This window comes from Rhinoderma darwinii, chromosome 1 (assembly GCF_050947455.1).
Source record: "Rhinoderma darwinii isolate aRhiDar2 chromosome 1, aRhiDar2.hap1, whole genome shotgun sequence".
In the NCBI taxonomy this organism is placed as follows: domain Eukaryota; kingdom Metazoa; phylum Chordata; class Amphibia; order Anura; family Rhinodermatidae; genus Rhinoderma; species Rhinoderma darwinii.
In genome coordinates this window covers 155,143,203-155,168,499 of record NC_134687.1, presented here as the reverse complement: position 1 = coordinate 155,168,499, position 25,297 = coordinate 155,143,203, and the positions used below count along the sequence as shown (strand labels likewise).

Here is a 25,297-nt window from a genome sequence, read left to right as displayed (position 1 = left end):
CTTCGCATTGAAACACAAAATATGAATGGGTCAGTAACCCCACAACACAAGGCCACTGGCAAGTTGCTTTCATTTGGAATAAAAATAACTATATTGGCGGTGGGGTGAGCCAAATCATTAGGTAGCAGCATGTCAGAATGCAAGCCCGATCAATTAACCCCTTCCCGCTGCAGCCATTTTTTGGATCTTAATTTTCTTTTTTTTTTGTCACCACTTTCCAAAAGCCATAACTTTTTTATTATTCTGTTGATAAAGCCGTGTGAGGGTTTTCATTTTTGCGGAAAGAGTTGTCGTTTTTCATAGGACCATTTATTGTACAATAGAATGTACTGGGACACTAGAAAAAAAAATCTTTTTTTGGGACGGGGAAAAAAATAGCAATTCCTCCTTTTGGGGGGGGGGGGTTCGTTTTTATGATGCTCACTGTGTGGAAAAAATGAAATGTTAACTTTACTCTGCAGGTCAATACGATTACGGCGATACCACATTTATATAGTTTTTCTTATGTTTTACAAGTCGATTGAGCGGTATGAGGGCTTATTCTTTTGCGGGGCGAGCTGCAGTTTCTATTGGTACCATTTTAAGGTAGATGAGACCTTATAATCTTTTTATGCCATTTTTTGTGGGGGATGAGGTGACCAAAAAACAGCTATTCTGGCAGTTTAATGTTCTTTTTACGATGGTCACCGTGCTGGTTAAATAATGTTATATTGTGATAGTTCGGACTTTTACGGAACAGGGCGATACCAGTTATGTTAATTTTTTTTTTGCATTGCTTTTGGGGGAAAATGGCAAAAGGGGGCATTTTTGAACTTTTAATATTTCAATTTTACTTTGTTGAACAGTTTTTTTAAAATGTAGCTACACGTTTGACAAACTTCTGACATGTCATAGTGACATGACAGAAGTTTGGATTGGTGGGGGTCCGAGCACTGAGACCCCACCAATCGGTAGAACGAAGCAGCTGAAGCACTCGTGTGAGCGCTCAGCCGCTTCGTGTCTGTTCGGCTTTTTCGGGAAAGCCGATGTATCGGAGTACTGGCTCATAGACTTTCTATTGAGTCCGTACACCGATACATTTATTTCCGGAAAAAGGCGAACAGACACAAAGCAGCTGAGCACTCACACGAGTGCTTCAGCTGCTTCGTTCTAGCGATTGGTGGGGGTCTCAGTGCTCGGACCCCCACCAATCCAAACTATGACATATCACTATGACATGTCAGAAGTTTGTCAAATCTTTAGCTACACTTTAACTTTTTTTTACTAATCCCACTAGAGGACTTGAACCACTTACATGATATTCTGCAATACTAATGTATTGCAGTATATCGTGATTTTGACAGGCACATATTAAACACAAAGATTATTTTTAGAAAGTTATATACAGAGATTAAGCTTTACTTATATAAATTTGAAAAAGGATTAGAAAAACATGTCTGTTTTCGTTCAAAAACAGCGCCTCATCTGTCCACAGGTTGTGTGTGGTACTGTAGCTCATCCCTATTCACGTAAATGGAATTGATCTGCAAGTCCAGACACAACCAATTGACAGATGTGGGGCTGTTTATGGAAGAAAGGAGCCAAGTTTTTCCAATCCTCGACAACCCCTTTAAGCATACAAGCATTTTTAGGAATTTGTTAGGAGATAGTGTTCTTTGTTGAGTAATAGCATTTTCATTGGCAGCTGAAGGGTCAGTTTCATTCGTGTGTTAAAAAAATCAATAAATTGTAATTAATATTCTGATATGTTGTGGTTGGCACTATATGACCTCATAAAAAAATACAAGTTTTGCACGGTGTCGGTCTCATGTACAGTTTGTACAATAATCTAATCGTGTCAACTGTTCAAAAGCAGAAATGTGCTCTTAGACGTGCAGGTCACAGCAAAACTGATGCACACTGTTATGTCAGATGTATTCTGCACCCCTTAAAGGTGTGTCATGACAGATATTATGGCATATCCACAGGCTTTGCCATAAATGTCTGATAGATCCGCCTGGTGAAGTGGCAAAGCAGTGCACAGCGGGATGGGTTTCTGAATGCAGCCGAGCTGCCTGAGTTATTCTGTTTTTACGTAACTTCCATAGAAGTGAATGAGAGTTACGTAAACCCCTTTTGATCATACCGCAATCACTCTTGACCGCTACGATCAACGGGTTAGATTGCATTAGAACAGGAGCTCGGTTATTATTATACAGCAGAGCACCTACTCTATGACGGCATGGGACAGCCATGCAGGGCTTATTCTACAGCGCTGTAAAAACAAGGCACTGTAGAAGAAGGCCCCTTAAAAGGCATGTTGACGGTTGCTAAGGGGTTAACTTACCTAAAGAAAGGTCTTACCATTTTATATGCAAACAACACATACATGTTCCTGCTTAATCTAGATGTTTCTAGCTCTTTGTTGACTATCCTGTTCTGTCTCCAGATTGTTTTTTCTGAAATTCATGTATTATTTCTATGTTCTGTTAAAGTATATTTGTTATGTTATCACATTTCTTGAATTTTACGTAAACACTTTATCTTGGCTGATAAGAAAATGGCTTTGTATAAACCACTGGGTCAGCAAGGACAAAGCACTGTATATCGCACTCGGTTAATAGGCACAGATCACTCCATATCAGGGCTTCTCAAGCCTTTTCTGCAAGGGCCTCAAAAGCAAGAACATGGTGATGCCTGGGCCTCCACTTGGTCACTAGGCACAAATCTTTCTATATACCCTATTTTTCGGACTATAAGACGTACCCAGGTTTTAGACAACAGAAAATAGGAAACAATTTAATATTTTACTTCTTTTACAAAGAAAAATCTATTGGTTAAAAAAAAAAATTTGTTCGGCTTCACCACATTCTGAGAGCCATAACTTATATTTTTTCATCATTTGAGCGGTGTGAGGGCTTATTTTTTGCGGGATGAGCTGTAGTTTTTATTAGCTCCATTGTACATACGATTTTTTTTTCATTTTTTATTTCATTCCTTTCAGTGCTATGGTTAACAAAAAACAATGATTCTGGGGTTTTAACCCCTTCCCGCTCCTGGATGTACTATTAGGTCATGGTAACTGTATCGTTCGCGCTCCATGACCTAATAGTACGTCACGGAAGTAATGCCATTTCGGCCGTCCTCCCGACACATACAGTAGCTGTGACAGCTGCTGTCTCGTACAGCAGTTGTCGCAGCTCCTATCGCGGGGACCAATCGCTGTGCCCCACTGATTAATCCCTTAAAAGCCGCGTTCAATAGCGATCGCGGCTTTTTGAGGGTTAAACCACCATTGACGGCCCGCTACATGATAGCGGGCAGCTATGGTTGCTATGGCAACTGGACACCTAATAATGGCGTCCGACTATGCCATCTACGGGTCAGGACCCGCTATGCTTGCTGTCAGTGAGTAGCTGACAGCTCTAATAAACTGCACTACGCACGTAATTGCGATCAGGGCCTTCTGCCCCCAAGTCCCCTAGTGGGACAAAGTAATAAAGTTAAAAAAAAGTTGTGTAAAAATAAGAAAATAAAAGTTTTAAAAGTAATAAAAGTAAAAATCCCCCTTTTTCCCTTATCAGTCCTTTATTATTAATAAAAATAAATAAATAAACAAACTATACATAATTGGTATCGCCGCGTCCGTAACGGCCTGACCTACAAAACTATTTTGTTATTTATCCCGCGCGATGAATGCCATAAAAGAAAATAATAATAAACCGTACCAGAGTCACAATTGTTTGGTCACTTCACCTCCCAAAAAATGGAATAAAAAGAGATCAAAAAGTCGCATGTACCTAAAAATGGTTCTGATCAGTTCGTTACGCAAAAAACAAGTCCTCGCACGGCTTTCTTGATGGAAAAATAAAAACGTTCTGGCGCTTAGAATATGGTAACACAAAAAGTAAATGATTTATTACAAAAAGTATTTTATTGTGCAAATGCTATAAGACATTAAAAAAACTATAAACATCTGGTATCACCGTAATCGTATCGCCCCGCAGAATAAAGTCAATATGTCATTTATAGCGCACGGTAAAATCTGTAAAAAAAAAAAAAAGAATAAAAAACAATAGTACAATTGCTGTTTTTTAGTCACCACGCCACCTAAAAATAGAATAAAAACTGATCAAAAGTCTCATGCACCCCAAGAAAACTACAATGAATTCCTCAAGGGGTCTAGTTTCCAAAATGGGGTCACTTTGGGGGGATTTCCACTGTTTGGCACCACAAGACCTCTTCAAACCGGACATGGTACCTAATAAAAAGGAGGCCTCAAAATCCGCTATGTGTGCCTTTGATTCGGAGACCGGTGCTTCAGTCCATTACCGCACTAGGGCCACATGTGGGATATTTCTCAAAACTGCAGAATCTGGGCAATAAATATTGAGTTGCATTTCTCTGGTTAAACCTTCAGTTTTACAGAAAAAAATTGAATAAAAAGGATTTTCTGACAAAAAATAAATAAATATCAACTTCACCTCTACTTTGCTCTAAATTCCTGTGAAACACCTAAAGGGTTAATAAACTTTCTAAATGCTGTTGTGAATACTTTGAGGGGTCTAGTTTCTAAAATGGGGTGTTTGATAGGGGTTTCTAATATATGGGCCCCTCAAAACAACTTCAGAACTAAACTGTAACCTAAAAAAAAATAATTGGGCAGTACTTCACTTACATTATACTGATAATGAGCAGTGCCCACCCCGAGATTACCCCAGTTTTGACCGTTTGTATAAACGGAGACCCCTATTAGACCATTTCAGTGCCCAGTTTCCCCAAGCATACACCCCACGAGAAGTGTATTCCTATTGATGAGTCCTTGGTACATTTTGAAGGGAGGCTTCAATTCTGACAGTACCTGCCGTACACCCACTGCTGGACCAGGGTTACCACCTCTACCTGGATCATTTTTATACCAGCGTCCCACTCTTCAAGTGCCACGCTTCCAGAAGTACTGCAGCATGCGGCACTGCTAGAAACAATCTGAGAGGCCTCCCTAAGACTCTGCTTGGGCGAACAAGAAGGGGTGAGAGCAGGGCACATTCCAGCAGCAACATATCGTGTGTCACGTACAAGGACAAGAGAGATGTCCTTGTATTAACAACAATACATGGCCATACCAGTACCAATGTACCAGAACGAGGTACCAGTACAGAGACCCCCAAACCAGACTGCATCCTGGACTACAATAGGTACATGTCAGATCAAGTCCTGAAGCCCTACAGCACCATGCGGTGTGGTATAAGAAGCTGGCCGTGCACATCATACAGATGGCTTTGTACAATGCGTATGTGCTGCATCGATGTGCAGGCCAGATAGGAACTTTCCAGGAATTCCAAGAGGTGATTATCAAGAACCTAATCTTTAGGGAACAAGAAGGGGGGCACCCAGTACTTCTGGAAGCGAGGCCACACGCATCGTACCAGGGCAACACTTTCCAGGAGAAGTTCCCCAAACTGGCAAGAAGGGAAAAACCTCAAAAGAGGTGCAAAGTCTGCTCAAAGAGGGGGATAAGGGAGGACACAATATATCAATGTGACACATGTCCCGAAAAACCAGAGCTCTGTATGAAAGTGTGTTTTAAAATTCATCATACATCCCTTAGATTTCTACCCTGATGCACTCCACACAGCTTATCCTCTTCATCTTTCCCTTCTGAGCCCTGCTGTGTGCCCAGGCAGCTGATAACAGCCACATGTAGGGTATTGCCGTACCCAGGAGAACCCACATTACCGTTTATGGGGTGTATATCTCCGGTGGCGCATGCTGGGCACAATATATTGGACACTGAAATGGCATACATATATAGAAAATTGCAAATCTCACACTGCACCATCTGCTGCAAATTACCTTTCAGACAATACCTGTGGGATCAAAATGTTCACTACACCTCTAGATTTTAAAATGGGGTCGCTTCTTGGGGGTTTCCATTGCTTGGATACCTCTGGTTTTCCGCAAATGCAACATGGCACCCGAAAACCAATCCAGCAAAATCTGGACTCCAAAAAACACATAGCACTCCTTTCCTTCTGAACCCTCCCATGGGCCCAAACGACAGTTTATCACCACAAATGGCGTATTGCCGCACTCAGGACAAATTGGGCAACAAAATGGGGTATTTTGTTTCTTGTGAAAATAAGAAATTTTGAGCCCAAACTACATATTGGGAAAAAATTATTTTTTATTAATTCGCAGCCCAATTCAAATAAGTTCTGTAAAAATATGTGGGGTCTAAATGGTCACAACACCCGTAAATGAATTCCTTGAGGGGTGTAGTTTCCAAAATGGGGTCAATTCTGGTGGGTTTCCATTGCTTTGATACCTCTGGGGCTCTGCAAATGCGACATGGCAACCGAAAACCAATCCAGCAAAATCTGGACTCCAAAGAACACACAGCGCGTTTCCCATTCTATCTTTTCCTTCCCTTATTGTGTCTATTGCGAGTGGTCATTACTTCCTGTGATTGCGCTTACATGCTATTGCCATTGCATTTTAGGATGTCTGGGTGGCTGGATTGGTGTATTCTCTTTTTTCTTTTTGTTACAATGCTCACTTCCTTTCAGCTTCCTCAGACTGCTGTGATTGTATTTTGCGCTTGTTATGGCTTGTGATGTTCACTCTCCTGTTTGGGCTGTGCCCTTATTGTCATGTTCTTTTTATTATGGGGACACATTTTTCCCGATTGTGTGTGTACCTGTTTGTAATAAAATCAATAAAAATTTTATTCCATTTCTAAAATCGGTGTACGGACTCAATAGAAAGTCTATGAGCCCGTACTCCGATACATTTATTTCCGGAAAAAGCCAAACAGAAGCGAAGCAGCTGAGTGCTCACACGACCGCTTCAGCTGCTTTGTTCCAGCGATTGGTGGGGGTCCCCGTGCTCAGACCCCCACCAATACAAAGTTCTGACATGTCACTATGACATGTCAGAAGTTTGTCGAACATTTAGCTACACTTTAAGGGGTTAAATGTACTTTTTTTTTTACGCCGTTCACGGTCAAATAATGCTATATTGTAATAGTTTCAGACTTTTATAGACGCAGCGATACCAATTTTTTTATTTTTACATTGCTTGAGGAAAAATGGGAAAAGGTTTTTTTTTTAACTTTTATCTAACTTTTATTTTTTTACACATTTTATTAGTTCCCATAGGGGACTTGAACCAGCAATCATTAGATCGCTGGTACAATACACTGCAATACATGGATGAGTTACCCTGTAACTAGGAAGTGGCTGGGAGACAGCGGAGCCGGGTAAGATAGAACGGGGTTTAGGGGTCCCCGTTCTAGAGATAGATGTGGGTCCCAGAGGTGAGTCCCACATCTATCTGACATTTATGATATATCCTGTGGATATGTCATAAATGTCCTTAATGGGAAGACCCCTATAAATGCTGCGGTCGCTATTGACCGCGGCATTTAACTAGTTAAACGGCCAGGAACAGTGCCATCGCTGTTCCTGGCCGTTTGAGCAGCTTGTCAGCTGTAAAATACAGCGGACACCTGCAGTGTATGAAGAGCGCGTGAGGCCGCTCCACTCCAAACATCATCCCCTCTCCATTCCATAAAGCGCCGGCACATCACGGGTCGGGAAGGGGTTAAGTAAGAAGCGGTCAGTGGGCCCGGCGCTGCCGGGTTCCTTGACTGCCAACTATAAGACGCAGTGACTTTTTAGCAAGATTTATTCTTGCTAAAAACTGCGTATTATAGTCCGAAAAATACGGCAGATCACCACCCATCAAGCACTTGCTTTTACCACTTGGTCGCTAAGCACATATCACTATACACAGCTCTAGATTACTATGGAACAAGCAGGGCAGGGGGTTTAAACTTCAGAAGCAGGAAGGCAAAAAACAAGGAGACATTGACAGGGGACCCATGGTAAAGGGGGTAAAAGAAGAGTCTACAGTAAATTGATCATCCTTGCTTTATACATAGATGGTTAATGACACAGCAATGAGCAACGTATATAAGACTTTCATTATATACAGATGGGTAATGAGTCAGTATTACTAAAAAGTCTTACATAACAGCCCTACTCTGAGAGAAACTCTAGATCTAAAATTAATAATATGCTTGGTTGTTTTGTGCCATCTTAGATTGTTGTATGTGCTCCTGCCATGTAATTATAAATATTAAAGGGGATGGCCAGGAATTATTTTTATTTTGACTTAATTTGCCATTTACAAATAATTTTGTAATATACTAGGCATTTCACTGTGCCAGCGTTTCTGTGTTCTTTAATGCGGTGACCGCAGCTGCTGTGAATTTTTAACTTCCTGTGACGTTCCATGCCTCAGCCCAGCCTGCTCTTCCGGCTGAGCCAAGGCACTTCTCGTGATCAATTACGTGTACAGGCAGTGGGCCGAGTGGATGTTCCCTGAGGTCTTGAGAGTTCCGCCTCTGGTCCCACTGCCTGGGGATGACTCTGTGACACATCAGAGGTCCTCCTGGAGCGTAATCCCCGGCCAGACCGTTGCAGACACTCCAGCTAGGATTCCACTTCTGAAGAAGATTGTGCCACCCACGCCTCCCCTGGAGATAGTGCCACCCATGCCCCCCTGCAGATAGCGCTATTGGGGCTCCCTCTAGTAGCAGATTCCTCAGCCAATGCATCGGCCACGCTGTGGCCGGGGATTCCGCTACAGGAAGAGCCCCCGACGTCACTGTCCATGTATGGGCAGTGACATCAGGGGCTCCCTCTAGGAGTGGAATCCACTGTCAGAGCGTTGCCAACACTCTGGCTAGGGATTCCACTCCTAGAGGGAGCCCCAATGGCACTGCCTACAGGGAGATAGCGCCATCTACAGAGGGGGAGTGTGTGGCCCTATCTGCAGGGGGTCTATGGTGCTATCGACAGACGGTGTGTGGCACTATCTACATGGGCACTGTGTGTGGCACTATCTACATGGGTACTGTGGCACTATTTACGTGGGCACTGGCACTTTATATGTGAGCACTGGCACTAGGGGCATTTAAGAGGGCATTATACTATATGGTGGATGCCATGGGGGCGGCTGTGGGGGCATTATACTGTGTGTGGGCATTATACTGTATGGGGACATCTGTGTGGGTATTGTGCTGTATTGGGGCATCTGTGGCCATTATACTGTATAGGGGCATTTGTGTGGGCGTTATACTGTATGGGGGCGTCTGTGGGCATTATACTGTATGGGGCATCTGTGTAGGCATTATACTGTACGGGGGCATTATACTGTATGGGGGCATCTGTGTGGGCATTATACTGTATGGGGCATCTGTGTGGGCATTATACCGTATGGGGGCATTATGCTGTATGGAGACCGCTATGGGGCATTATACTGTATGGGGGCATTATACTATATGGGGGCATCTCTAGTGGTATTATACTGTATGAGGGCATTATACTGTGGAGCACCTATAGGGGCAGTATAATGTGTGGGAAAGCTATAGGGGCATTGTACTGTATGGGGCAGCTGTGGGGGCATTATACTCTATGGGGCAGCTATGGGGGCTTTATACTGTATGGGGCAAATATACTGTATGTGGCAGCTAAGGAGACATTATAATGTATGGGGCATCTGTGTGGGCATTATACTGTATGAGGCATTATACTGTATAGGGGCATCTGTGTGGGCACTACATTGTATGGGGCATTATGCTGTGTGGGGGCACTATGGTGCATTACACTGTATGGGGGCATTTACTGTATGGGGGCATCTGTAGGGGTATTATACTGTATGAGGGCATTATACTGTGGAGCACCTATAGGGGAAGTATAATGTGTGGGAAAGCTATAGGGGTATTGTACTGTATGGGGCAGCTGTGGGGGCTTTATACTGTATGGGGCAAATATACCGTATGTGGCAGCTAAGGAGACATTATAATGTATGGGCATCTGTGTGGGCATTATACTGTATGGAGGCATTATACTGTATAGGGGCATCTATGTGGGCATTATATTGTATGGGGCATTATGCTGTGTGGGGGCAGCTATGGTGCATTACACTGTATGCGGGCATTATACTGTATGGGGGCATCTGTAGGGGTATTATACTGTATGAGGGCATTATACTGTGGAGCACCTATAGTGGCAGTATAATGTGTGGGAAAGCTATAGGGGTATTGTACTGTATGGGGCAGCTGTGGGGGCATTATACTCTATGGGGCAGCTATGGGGGCTTTATACTGTATGGGGCAAATATACCGTATGTGGCAGCTAAGGAGACATAATGTATGGGCTTCTGTGTGGGCATTATATTGTATGGAGGCATTATACGGTATAGGGGCATCTGTGTGGGCATTATATTGTATGGGGCATTATGCTGTGTGGGGGCAGCTATGGGGCATTACACTGTATGGGGGCATCTGTGTGGGCATTATACTGTATGGGCATCTTTTTTGGCTTTATACTGTATGGAGGCACTATACTGTATGGGGACAGCTAGAGGGCATTATACTGTGTGGGGGTAGCTAGAGGGGATTACACTGTGTGAAGGCACTGTGGGGCATTATACTGTGTGGGGGCAGCTGCAGGGGCATTATACTGTATGGGGGGTTCTATGGGGGCATTATACTGTGGGGATGCACTATGGGAGGATGATACTGTGCGGGCAGAACAGATGTGTATTGGAGGCATGGCTTAAAAGGAAAAAAAAATGCTGCGCATCGGTTGTCCCCTCTTTGCGGTACTTAAAAGTTGGGAGGTGTGGAGACAGAGAGAGACTTACATACACTTATGATAAATGATGTAATAAAAACTTTATTACCATTGTGTGGCGTAGTGTTTGCTTCACTGTAATACAGGATCTCTTGTCACAGATCCACCAGCAGGTGAGGAAGATGTGCTGACTGGATTGTGTGTACCAAGATGTCTCACAAAGGTGGAGTGGGTGAACTTTGAAAGGGGGTCGGTAAAAGAGCCGGGTGCCTGTAATTAGAGCAGGGATAGATGGAGACACAGAGGAGCATGATTATTAGTGGTTGTTTGTGACACTGTGCAGGGAGGGAGCTGGGTAACTGTAATTAGAGCAGGGATAGATGGAGACACAGAGGAGAATGATGATTATTAGGGGGTGTTTGTGACACTGTGCAGGGAGGGAGCTGAGTGACCTGTAATTAGAGCAGGGAAGTGCCATGTGACCATAGGAGCGTGGCAGTATGCAAAGAGCTGGCGGGGATGCTGTCGAGGGAGGAAGGGGGTGGGACTGTTAACTGTCTTCTCAGGTACAGCAAGGGATCTTGGCTATGGTGGGTTGCAAGATAGGAAACAGCTAGGACAAGATGCAAGGGATGTACACAAACAGAGCAGCAGTGACGATTGGGATCAAAGAGAAACTGGTTAGAAGTTATGTAGGGGGTTTTAGGGAAGGCAAACAAAGGTTGGGGGACACTTTTTAGACAATTATTTTTTCCCGGCCAATCCCTTTAACAATGTGAAGTTGCTTCAAAGATGGAGCTTCACACGATATCACTTGCGGTGCATAAGAATTTTTGCATCTTCATTGCAAGATTATGTACGTTCTTTCTGTTTTTTGTCTTCTTACCCTTGTTACAAACTTAGTGAGGCATAGCTTTCTGTATAGAGTGCAGGTGGCATAGTGTTTGTTGCTGAAACTACAAATATTGCGGCAGAATTACTTAGACATGCGTTTCATACGCCAGTCTAAGAATAAATGCCGCTGGAGTAAGATGAAAAAGAATTTATGAAGAGGCACACGCCTCTTAAAGAGGACCTGTCACTTGCTCCTACAAAGTGAGTTTTGAGACTCACACGATGACACTGGCCTAGGAATGTCCGGAGGAAACAGCCTCATGCTGATAGGTCAGCATCAGAGACTCTCTGCTAGCTCCGCCCATTAACTATGATGCTAGAAGCCCGGCTCCCTGCAGTGTGTTCGGTCCGGGAAATGCGGCCGACATACGGACCAAAGACAGACTGGGATAAACTAACAACGCTCAGGCAAGGATCAGAAGGCCTGGGGCCTTCTTATAGACCAGGAAATCATGGCAGTTGATGATGACGATTTCCTTTGTGCGCGCGCTGGCCCTTTAAGGCTGGGCACGAGCGTGCACGCGCACCCTACGGGACACAGCAGAACGGAGCGGAAGTGAGCGCTGGCGACTCCTAGGAAGGAGATGGGGTCCAGCGCTCACGGATCCATGGCTGCGGGCTTCGGGAGGTGAGTAAACCCGACGGCCCGCGGCCATGGACGCAGAGTGTTACAGGAGCTCCCGCCAGCCATCCTGAATCATCCTGTTTAAACCTACCAGATAATATTTTGTGAGGTCCTTTTGGTGGTGGTCGGCTGTTGGAGTCTTCTGGGACCGTGGTGTGTCGAGATCCAGGGCTTTCTTGGCGATCTGTGTGCTGTTTGCCTAGTCTTCCTGGGCCGGAGCTATCGGACAACCATCTTACTGCCGTGTGGTAGCTGCGCTGCTTGCTTTCGCAGAGGTCGTGTGCAGGACTTTCTAGTGCTGATATCAACGGGTATCGTGAGTACATGATATCTCGACTATCCTTGGGGCCACGAACACGACGTAGTTACATTGTCCCCAAATTAAGCCCTCAGTGTGGTCCTAGCTTTATACAGACTATCCTATCGAATGACATTATGTCCAAGAAGAGTAAAGGGGGCAAGGGAGAGAGGCACTCAAGATGGAGCTTTGTCAGTTAGAGAGCCCAAATGACCTGATACACAGCGGGAGATTGCTGCTCGCCTTGAGCAGTTTGCTCATTCTTCACCTACGCCTTCACAGAGTTGGTCTTCCATTAATCCTGTACTTGGCACCTCACTTGTTAATGTGGAGCTGGAGGGGACTACCCCTGATATATGTGATGCTGGATGCGGACTGCCATCCTCGGCTGCTGTTTCCTTACCAGGGACTTCTACTCAGTCTGATGTTAGCCCTGAACCTACGCTCAAAGATGTGTTTATGGTGGTCACTCAGTGTAATTCTGCTTTATGCGCCCTTCAGATGCAAGTGGGGGACATTATGGAATCTTTGGGTATCAGCAAGCATGACATACAGAGAGTGACGGAGCGCACGACTGCTATGGAAGGTCAGGTCTCAGAGTTGGAGGATACTGTGACTCCGGTGGTGAGAGATGCCAGACAACAAGCTCAAGAGAATGCGGCTTTGAGGGCGAAAATTGATGATTTGGAGAATAGATCACGTTGTAATAATATTCGCTTGGTTGGTGTCCCTGAAAGAGCTGAAGGAACTAATCCTGATGATTTTTTTGAAAAGTGGCTTCAGGAGACAATTGGTCGGTGACAATTTGACGCCGTTATTTGCTATTGAAAGGGCTCATCGGGTCCCCACCAGGCCTTTGCCACCTGGGGCTCCACCCCGTCCAATCTTGATTCGACTTCTGCATTTTAAGGACAGAGACATGGTGCTTCATAGTTACATAGTTACATAGTTAGTACGGCTGAAAAAAGACACATGTCCATCAAGTTCAACCAAGGGAAGGGAAAAGGGAAGGAAAAATTTCTACACATAGGAGCTAATATTTTTTTGTTCTAGGAAATTATCTAACCCTTTTTTAAAGCCATCTACTGTCCCTGCTGTGACCAGCTCCTGCGGTAGGCTATTCCATAGATTCACAGTTCTCACTGTAAAGAAGCCTTGTCGCCTCTGCAGCTTGAACCTTTTTTTCTCCAGACGGAGGGAGTGCCCCCTTGTTTTTTGAGGGGGTTTTACAAGGAACAGGATTTCACCATATTTTTTGTATGCGCCATTCATATATTTATATAAGTTAATCATGTCCCCCCTTAGTCGTCTTTTTTCAAGGCTAAATAGGTTTAATTCTTTCAATCTTTCCTCATAACTTAAATTCTCCATGCCCCTAATTAGCTTCGTTGCTCTTCTTTGTATTTTTTCCAACTCCAGGGCATCCTTTCTATGAACTGGAGCCCAGAACTGAACTGCATATTCTAGATGAGGCCTCACTAATGCTTTGTAAAGTGGTAATATTACATCCCTGTCCCGCGAGTCCATGCCTCTTTTAATACACGACAGTATCCTGCTGGCCTTTGAAGCAGCTGATTGACACTGCATGCTGTTATTGAGTTTATGATTTACAAGTACACCCAGATCCTTCTCAACAAGTGAATCCGCCAGTGTAGCTCCCCCTAGGACATATGATGCATGCAGGTTGTTGGTACCCAGATGCATAACTTTACATTTATCTACATTAAACTTCATCTGCCAAGTGGACGCCCAAACACTTAGTTTGTTTAAATCTGCTTGCAATTCATGAACATCTTCCATAGTCTGAACTATATTACATAGCTTGGTGTCATCTGCAAAAATAGAAATAGTGCTATTAATCCCATCCTCTATATCATTAATAAATAAGCTTCGTAAGGCTAGAGATCATACAGATCTTACTATCCAAGGCTCGAATGTGTCTATCTATCCTGATTATTCAGCAGAAGTGCAACGGAAGAGAGCCAAGTTTCTGGAAGTAAAGCGTAAACTACGCAATTTGAATGTCGCATATGGTATGATATACCCGGCCAAGCTTCGTGTGGCGGTGCTGGGTGAGACTCCTTTTTTTGCTACACCAATAGAAGCCATGTCTTGGATAGAACGTAATGAGGGGCGTCTGCGACGGGATGATAGAGGCGATACTTGAGATCTTCTACGTTCGCTTGGCCTTGGAATGTGCCTTTTTCGCTTGAGGATACGGCCAGTTGATTCCAACCTGTCTACTACTGCAGGATTTTGTGCTGGTTGCTGGACAGATCTGTTGTAACTGTTTACTTATGCTTTTACTTATACTTTTTTTTTCTGCAGACTTAGTTCTGTCTATTGCGCACTTGTAAAATGTGAATCTGGTAGTTATTTTCCTACAAATGGTGGGAGAAATGCTTTTTGAATACTGCCTTGTTGTACATTAAACATGGTTCTTACTCACAGCAATGCAGTCCAAGGTAGTTTACTGCTATTTTGGTGTCTCCTATTTCCTGATGCTAGTTCATTTGGAGATTTGTATTGGTTACACTACCATTTTTTTGGCTGGGGCAATATTTCAATACTGCTGTCATGTTTTTTTGTGTCTTGTTGGGTATTTTCAGGGGTGGGGTGGGATGTTAGGGTTGTCAAAGAGTACTATGCACAGACAGGAGAGCTTTTCTCTGTTTCATTTTGTGGTAACAGGGCAATACATTGGTTATTCTTGATATGTCTTTATGGTGGGGACGGTTAATCTTCTGACGTGGAATGTTTGGGGTTTGAATGATGCTACCAAACGTTATGCCATCTTTATTGCCTTGCAGGATCAATATTTACCTTCTCTGGTGTGCCTGCAGGAAACGCATTTATTACCTGATTCTGTCCACTTACTTAAATGGGCATGGATTGCACATGCGTTTCATTCCACGTTCTCTTATTCTAGGGGTGTTAGTATTCTGGTTCATAGAAGTCTGCCATTTGAATGTACTAAGTCGGACATAGACAAAGAGGGACGATATGTACAGTGAAGGAAATAAGTATTTGATCCCTTGCTGATTTTGTAAGTTTGCCCACTGTCAAAGACATGAACAGTCTAGAATTTTTAGGCTAGGTTAATTTTACCAGTGAGAGATAGATTATATTTTAAAAAAAAACAGTAAAATCACATTGTCAAAATTATATATATTTATTTGCATTTTGCACAGAGAAATAAGTATTTGATCCCTTTGGCAAACAAGACTTAATACTTGATGGCAAAACCCTTGTTGGCAAGCACAGCAGTCAGACGTTTTTTGTAGTTGATGATGAGGTTTGCACACGTTACATGGAATTTTGGGCCACTCCTCTTTGCAGATCATCTGTAAATCATTAAGATTTCAAGGCTGTCGCTTGGCAACTCGGATCTTCAGCTCCCTCCATAAGTTTTTGATGGGATTAAGGTCTGGAGACTGGCTAAGCCACTCCATGACCTTAATGTGCTTCTTTTTGAGCCACTCCTTTGTTGCCTTGGCTGTATGTTTCGGGTCATTTTTGTGCTGGAAGACCCAGCCACTAGCCATTTTTAATGTCCTGGTGGAGGGAAGGAGGTTGTCACTCAGGATTTGACGGTACATGGCTCCATCCATTCTCCCATTGATGCGGTGAAGTAGTCCTGTGCCCTTAGCAGAGAAACACGCCCAAAACATAATGTTTCCACCTCCATGCTTGACAGTGGGGACGGTGTTCTTTGGGTCATAGGCAGCATTTCTCTTCCTCCAAACACGGCGAGTTGAGTTAATGCCAAAGAGCTCAATTTTAGTCTCATCTGACCACAGCACCTTCTCCCAATCACTCTCAGAATCATCCAGATGTTCATTTGCAAACTTCAGACGGGCCTGTACATGTTCCTTCTTGAGCAGGGGGACCTTGCGGGCACTGCAGGATTTTAATCCATTACGGCGTAATGTGTTACCAATGGTTTTCTTGGTGACTGTGGTCCCAGCTGCCTTGAGATCATTAACAAGTTCCCCCGTGTAGTTTTCGGCTGAGATCTCACCTTCCTCAGGATAAAGGATACCCCACGAGGTGAGATTTTGCATGGAGCCCCAGATCGATGTCGATTGACAGTCATTTTGTATGTCTTCCATTTTCTTACTATTGCACCAACAGTTGTCTCCTTCTCACCCAGCGTCTTACTTATGGTTTTGTAGCCCATTCCAGCCTTGTGCAGGTCTATGATCTTGTCCCTGACATCCTTAGAAAGCTCTTTGGTCTTGCCCATGTTGTAGAGGTTAGAGTCAGACTGATTAATTGAGTCTGTGGACAGGAGTCTTTTATACAGGTGACAGTTGTTTTTAATGCAGGCACCAAGTTGATTTGGAGCGTGTAACTGGTCTGGAGGAGGCTGAAATCTTAATGGTTGGTAGGGGATCAAATACTTATTTCTCTGTGCACAATGCAAATAAATATATATAATTTTGACTATGTGATTTTCTGTTTTTTTTTTTTTATATATATAATCTATCTCTCACTGGTAAAATTAACCTAGCCTGAAAATTCTAGACTGTTCATGTCTTTGACAGTGGGCAAACTTACAAAATCAGCAAGGGATCAAATACTTATTTCCTTCACTGTATGCTTATATTGTAAACTGGATGGTATTATATGTATTGTCATTTCAATTTATGTTCTGCCTCCATTCTCTAGTACAGTGCTTAGGTTGGCTCTGGAGTTTTTGGTTCATGTTCCGGAGGCTCCATTGGTCGTCATGGGTGATTTTAATAATTATCTTGACCCGACATTAGATACATTTCCAGTGGCTGCTACGACTCTTTCTCCAGGTCTTAACAGATTTGGTCATTTTCTGAGGGAGTTGGACCTGCAAGACCTTTGGAGGCTTCGGGAGCCAAACCTGTGGCAATATTCATGTTATTCTGCTTCTCATAATTCCTTGTCTCGTATTGATTTATGTTTGGCAAATACTCGATTGTTGTCATATGTTGAAGATGTACGATACCTACCTCGTCCTCTATCTAATCATACTCCTGTTTTGGTAACATTAGGCTTGCAGGGGGTGGCTTGTAATAGACGTCCGGGCTGGAAGCTTAATCCATTTTGGTTAAAATTGATGGGCGGGGGGGTATTGGTTAGACTGGAGGAATACTTTCAACAGAATGTGGGATCCATTCCTGTGGGGGAGACTACCTGCTTCTATGATGGAGGCACTCATTGTTCTTCTGAAACCGGATAAAGACCCAGGGTGCACGGAATCTTACCGTCCAATTTCCTTACTTCCTACGGATGTTAAAGGGACAGTGTCATGATTTTTTTTTAAATTAATTTATGTGTTTTTATTTAATAAAATATTATATTGACTTTATTTAATTATTCACACAAAATGTTTTTTTTATATTAACTCTTTCTTACTGTACTTGGGGCTGCCATGTTTTATTTCATGTGTGTATGTGTCTCTTAACGACACATACACAGATGGAATACGGCAGCACAGGGCATATAACACAATGAACAGGAGCCGTACATTGCTTCTGCTATCTGGCTCTGTACTGCGCAGACGCAGTTTAGAGTCACACAGCAGAGAAGCTGGTTTGTAGGGAGAAACCTGGCGCCATTATGAAGACCAGCAGCACTGCAGGTAAGGTATGTGTGTCTCTGCCTGTACCTCTCTCTCTCTCTCTCTCACAGACCCCTGCTCTCGTGACCCCCTGCGGGCCCCCCCCCTGACGGCTCCCCTCATGTTGCAAGATGTATTGTCAGTGTGGACGGTGTGCGGACTGTGATCGGGTGAGGATGTGAGGTATCCGTCAGCAGGAGGTCGGGGAGGAGACTGTCAGCAGCAGATGGTTATTCCTATCACAGAGTGGTGTGACAGTCTCCTCTACTGCGGAGGAGACTGTCAGCAGGATTGTATGGTGACGCTGGAGGAGACTGTCCGCAAGATTGGGTGATGATTCTGGAGGAGACTGTCAGCAGGATGGAGGGATAAAGACATTTAGAAGTCCTGAACGTCCCAAAAAACGGCTGAAAAATCGGAAGCAGAACGCCTCCAAACATCTGCCCATTGGTTTCAATGGGAAATACGGCGTTCTGTTCTGACGGGGTGTTTTTTTACGCAACCTTTTCCAAAAATGACACGTAAAAAGACGCCCGACAAAAAGAAGTGCATATCACTTCTTGGGACGTTTTTGGAGCCGTTTTTGCATTTGAACAATCACACCCAAGATGGCAGCCGTACACTGCTTAGCAATTTGAAGACACCTTTTCCTGGCGAGAAAGGTGGGTGAGATTCCCTCCCACATTTACGGCAGCTGTGAGTCAGGTTGCTTTGCCTTATTCACCTTGCTGTAATTCTGGGATGTGCTCCCACTGGTGGCCAATGTAGGAAAACATGTCAAATTATTATTTAATTTGTAATACTTTCCACCATGTGGAAGAAAAAAAATAATACAGCAAAAAACGTAAAAAATATAATAGAAATAAGTAACTTACTAAAAAAAAAACAAAAAAAACAGGTTTAATTCGCTACACATTCCCTTTAAACTGTTGGCTAAAGTCCTGGCCCTTCGGTTGGGGTGGGGGGTTGTTACTTCCCTGGTGCACAATGATCAAGTGGGCTTTATGCCGTCTAAGTTCAGTGCTATTAATATTAGACGCTTGTTCCTGAATTGTCATGCGGTCCCAGATAATCCTGGTGGTAGAGTGGTGTTGTCCCTGGACGCTGCTAAGGCGTTTGATAGTGTGAAATGGAATTATTTGTGGGCCGTCCTGGAGAGAACGGGGATTGGGCCCCGATTTATTTCTTGGGTAAAGATGATGTATACTGCGCCCCGGGCTCGGGTGCGGGTAAATAATTTGGTTTCTGATGTTTTTGTTCTGGAAAGAGGCACGAGCAGGGGTCCCCTTTAGGGCTCATTCAGACAAACGTAATATACGTCCGTGCAACGCGCGTGATTTTCACGCGCCTCGCACGGACCTATATTAGTTTATGGGGCCGCGCAGACAGTCCGTTATTTTTACGCAGCGTAAAACTCACGACATGTCCGTTCTTTGTGCGTATTTCGCGCATCACGCACCCATTGAAGTCAATGGGTGCGTGAAAGTCACGCGCACCACACGGAAGCACTTCGGTGGGACGCGTGTGATTCGCGCAACAGCAGTGAAAAGTATGAATGAAAACAGAAAAGCACCTCGTGCTTTTCTGTTTACAAACATACAAACGGAGTGTCATAATGATGGCGGCTGCGCGAAAATCACGCAGCTAAGCACTATATGATCATTACACACGGAGCTGTTAAGTGACTTTTGCGCTTACGGGATCCGGCAGAGGTGAGTGGATGCGAGCGCTGGCGTCTCCTGAGGAGGAGGCTGGGGCCAGTGCTTGCCGACTCGTGGCTGCGGCTGTCAGGTGGAGGTTGGAGCTGACAGCCTGCAGCCACGGACATTACAAATGATCTCGAGATGTGGGCAGTGTTTCTGTAGATGTTTGAAAAGCCATATTGGCTGACGTTCCGTTCATTTCTCTTAATGTGGCACACCGTAGATCTCAATTATTCTTGCTTCATAGAGTTTATTGTACTCCGGTGTTGTTGCAAAAGACGGGTCTTCGTTCTGATGCGGGTTGTCCACGCTGTCTGGAGGAACAGGCAGATCTTCTTCATATGATATGGGGGTGTCCCGTTTTACAGGGGTATTGGGAAGAGGTATTTGCGCTGGTGGATAGGGTGTTTGCTATTCAGATGCCGCGTGTCCCGTTAGTAGGTGTTCTGGGGTATGTGGCTGATATTGAGGTGTTTGCTCTACAAAAACTAGCAGTTCAGAAGATTTTGTATCAGGCTTGTAAGATGGTTGCTATGGGCTGATTGGATTCCTTTTGCGCCGACGCACAGGGAGTTGATCAATCGTATGAACAGTATTATCTTGATGGAGAGGGGGATATATCTCAAGCGTAATGCTCCCAGAAACTTTGAAGGTCAATGGTCAAATTGGTTACGGTCATCGGGGTTGCCGTCAGCCTCCCTTATTAATGCTTTGCTGCCTGGTTTCATATAACATCTTCCTTATTATTTGTGGCAGCTTTGAAAGGGGTTATATGTGTAGTTGGAATGGGAGACTTGCGGTTCTCAGGTGGATTGTTGCTGTGCATGGTTCTCTTTGCATGGGGAGGGATGTGTTGGGGGGAGGGGGGGATGTTATTGTCTTTTGTATTACATGTTCGTATACTTTGGAAAATGTACCAATAAAAACGATTTGATTTTTTTTAAAAAAGCTTACAGGACCCACATCTACTTTTTCACAATGCTGGATTAATTTATAGAACTGATTCATCGTCCCTCTGCCCCTAAGCAGGATATTTATCCCCTGAAGCGTGCATGAATTTCTAATGTCATGAGAAAGATAAGCCTTGCTCTTTTCCAAACCACTAGGAAATGTTAATAATCGAGCCGAGAACAAGCGGTGGAGATCACTGGTTGGCAATCTAGGTTTCCTAATATAGGGATTTATTGTGACCGTGGCCTTCTAAGGCAGCCTGCGCAGCTGCAGCAGGGCGAATGTAAATAGAGCCTGATTTCTTCAAGAAGGGGATTCATGTGATTTGTTTAGAGTGGAAGGAAGTATTTAGTTTGTAATGCTTAAAATTAATCTTCAATATCCGCACGATCTGCACACCATTTTGGCGTGCTGTTATAAAACACTGGGCCTCTGAAGTGATAGCATCATGGGGGCCAGAAAGGTTTGAAGGCTTTGTTTAAAGAGTAAGACTAGACAGCGAAAGTCTAATTGAATCCAGACAGGACTGTATTATTTGAAAGTTTATTATCATTTAGAAGGAGGAGGGGGATGGGATGGCTTTAACAGGAAAATGGAAAATTAGAAAAATTACTAAACTAAGTTTTTCTTTCCTTGTCTATATTTATTTGTGGTTAAAAATGCTGTTGTCTTAAAGAAACAGCGGCTTTATATCATTCTAGCTCCTTTTCAATGTGACAACTGTGTTCTGTTATATTTGTGTTCATGTGAATGTGCACATAACCAAGTGAAGCCATTCAGAATATTTCAATGTATGTGCAAGAACACTGCATCTGGTTCACAAGCCTCTGAGCAGGCATAGTAGCGGTGAGAAACTGATACACAAAATATACTAAAATGTTGCATAAGTTTCCATTATATAATGCATTATATCCTTTGTTTTATACAGTTGTACATTAAATCCAGAAGTACTTGTTGTATCATATGCTTAAGCTATGGACTTTAAAGCGGCTCTGTCACCAGATTATAAGTGCACTATCTCCTACATAGTCTGATCGGCGCTGTAATGTAGATAACAGCAGTGGTTTTTATTTTGGAAAACAATCATTTTTGAGCAAGTTATGAGCAATTTTAGATTTATGCTAATTCGTTTCTTAAAGACCAACTGGGCGTGTTTTTACTTTTGACCAAGTGGGTGTTGTAAAGAGAAGTGTATGACGCTGACCAATCAGTGACCAATCAGCGTCATACACTTCTCATTGTTCCAGCCCAGCTTCTTTCACTGCACAATCACACTGTGCTGTGGATCATGCTGGGCTGGAACAATGAGAAGTGTATGATGCTGATTGGTCACTGATTGGTCACTGATTGGTCAGTCTCATACACTTCTTTACAACACCCACTTGGTCAAAACAAGTAAAAACACGCCCAGTTGGGCATTAAGAAACTAAATCTAAAATTGCTCATAACTTGCTCAAAAATGATTGTTTTTCAAAATAAAAACCACTGCTGTTATCTACATTACAGCGCCGATCAGACTGTGTAGGAGATAGGGCACTTATAATGTGGTGACAGAGCCTCTTTAACTATAGAATTAACCTCCTCCCCATCCACTTATCCTCTATACCAATGTAGTTGAGACAAGCTCAAGGCAATACTCCACCCCTGTCACAGTACCCCCATAGTGTCCCCTACAGTTACCCAAAGGAGTGTTATTCATATGTCCCCCATATCAGTAGCATTGCCTGCTGTGCCCCCATAACTTTGGTATCCGCACTGACCTATTACAGTGGCAGCCACACCATCTGTGATGTCTACAGTCACTTTAAAGATGACCTGTCAGCTCTCCTGACATGTTGTGATACAATATTTGATAACAGCACTTAGTTGAAGCAGATCACGGGGAAAAATAGGTTGTTTATTCCACCACGCGATGTTTCGACTTTTAATTAGCCTTTTTCAAGCATGTTTATTGAAAGCCGAAACGCTGCATGTTGGAATAAACACCCTTTTTATTTTTACCTGCTTGGAGTTCGTGCTGTCGCTAAACCTTGTATCAAAATTTGTCTGAAGTGTATGGTGAGTTGGACCAAGTCCACCAGGTGACATACACCAAAAGTACTTCTATTCAGGCCCTGTTCATACCCTGTTTTTTCACTGCTCTTCTGACTTGTCTGCTTTAGTGAATACTTTGTATGCCCCAGAAAATTAAATTTCTAGAGCACATTTTCTTAGAACTCAAATTTCTGCCGTTCCTATGTTATTCTTCCTAGAAATGTATTAATAAATTGACAACTGGGTGTTAACATTCCTCTGGTCAAAGGCACGTGTCCCTACACAGTCTGAGACTGTGAACACCAATTGGACAACATCAGACTATGTAAGGATCCCCCACCAACTGGTAACACCCAGCTGTCATTTTATTCATAAATTTGTAGGAGGAATAACAGAGGAACGATACAACACATAGGTCTAAGAAAAGGTGCTCTAGAATTTTTATTATATGGGCAATACAATTATTTACTAAATCAGACATGTCAGGAGAGGTGACCGGTCCTCTTTAAAGCAACACCCTACTACTTTTTTAAGGAGCCATTAGAAAAATATATTAGTGAATATTCGTTTATGCAATTCACTTATATACAAAAACAGATTTACCTTTGGTTTACAAAAGGCGAACCTATTCTGTATTCCTTACAACAGAAATGAATTGAGAGCCCCATAATAATACCTTTTTTAAATTATTTATTCAGCACAAACATAATCACCAGAAGTTTACAATTACAAAAGGTAGGCAGTAAACATGAAATATAGCAAATTATGAAAACAAATGGAAATCAAAACTGAGACAAAAGGTCCCTTATGCAGAATTGTTAAAGGGAACTTCTAAGCAAAACTAGTTTCTCAGATGTTCCATCAGTGCACTCCATGTGTCAGTCTCTTACCTGAACTTTTTCTTGCTGCTACTTTCACTAAATACCACACGGAGTCTGTTGCGTAGCATCGGACTGAATCTGGCTTCAGTGACACACTCAATGAGGTGAGTCTGTGTCACTACAGGCAGCAGAACCTCCTTTGTCATGAAAGTGCATGGACTGTTTCACATAGGCTCTCCACCGGGCAGGACAAGAACTCCCATCACAGTTCCTGCCGATAAGTTGTAATGAAGAAAATGCTCCCCATCAAAACGGCAGAAACCACGCTGTAACCAGACGGACTCAATTGTAATTCAGTGGAGTCTGTCGGGCAACAGTGGTATCCATCATATAACGGATACGGCACAATGTTTTGGTTTTCGTTATGAATGGAAGCCGCAATGCAAATGTGAGCATAGCCTATAGAGGAGCACACATGCTCTACCTCGCCACCTCTCTATTCATCCTCTGCCTGGAAGTTGTGGCTGGCAGCCATCTCGCCAAAGGGGTGGGGGACCCCTGTTCTCGACATAGGCGTGGGTCACAGAGTTGGGACCCGCATCTCCTAGACATTTATGGCCTAGCCTGTGAATGAGTTGGAAATTCCCCTTTAAGAATCAAGATGGCATAAAGTCTAGGGATTGCTTGAAGTGTGTCTGTTTTAGATTATACAATACCCATTAAGGTATTTTGAGCTACTAATGGGGGTGCCCTGACCAGATCACTCTTCTATCACTTTTGATGAAAACCATCTCCAGCTGTGAGTGACAGGAGACGACCATCACAAATGCTGGATAGATGCCCATTTATCTGAATGGGATTTCTGCAATGTTGATTTTCTCTGCAATGGCATTAGTTAGAAAGCAAACACTGATACAAGCAGAATTTCACGTTTCGCTACTGCAGCAGGCTGCTGTGTGTACCGACACTCTTAGAACAGTCCGCTAATCGAAAACATTCTCATATTGTATTGTGAAGAGTAAGTTTATTCATATTAGCTAGTTTCTTATTTTTATGAAAATTACCTCTTTTAAAAGGTTTTATAAATAAACTTTATTAATGAAATAATTAAGTCAAAGGACACTTAATACTTTTATAAGCGTGCCATAAAAAAGAATGTTTCCAGTACAATTGGACGGCATTTTTCATTTTATTTTATTATTGTCTTACACAATGAACTAAACATAAGAAAGTAATGAAACACACATTCTTTCCGGTTAATGGAAATCAGAAAGAACTGTAGTCCCAGCTCACAAATAAACCTTGGATGTTTGCTATCAAATATAAGACTGCGCGCTTGGTCTAATAAAAATCGAAATGTGTATGTGTGTATATATATATATATATATATATATATATATATATATATATATATATATATATATATACACACACTACCGTTCAAAAGTTTGGGGTCACCCAGACAATTTTGTGTTTTCCATGAAAACTCGCACTTATATTTATCAAATGAGTTGCAAAATGACTAGACAATATAGTCAAGACATTGACAAGGTTAGAAATAATGATTTTTATTTTAAATAATAATTTTCTCCTTCAAACTTTCTTTCGTCAAAGAATGCTCCATTTGCAGCAATTACAGCATTGCAGACCTTTGGCATTCTAGCTGTTAATTTGCTGAGGTAATCTGGAGAAATTTCACCCCATGCTTCCAGAAGCCCCTCCCACAAGTTGGATTGGCTTGATGGGCACTTCT

At 43.1% G+C, this 25,297-nt stretch overlaps 1 protein-coding gene across 4 annotated transcripts in view; it reads left to right on the top strand.

The window, feature by feature from the left end:
* Positions 1-25,297, top strand: part of AFG2A (AAA ATPase AFG2A) — a 524,877-nt gene that overhangs the window by 46,814 nt on the left and 452,766 nt on the right. The gene's annotated exons all lie outside the window — the stretch shown is intronic.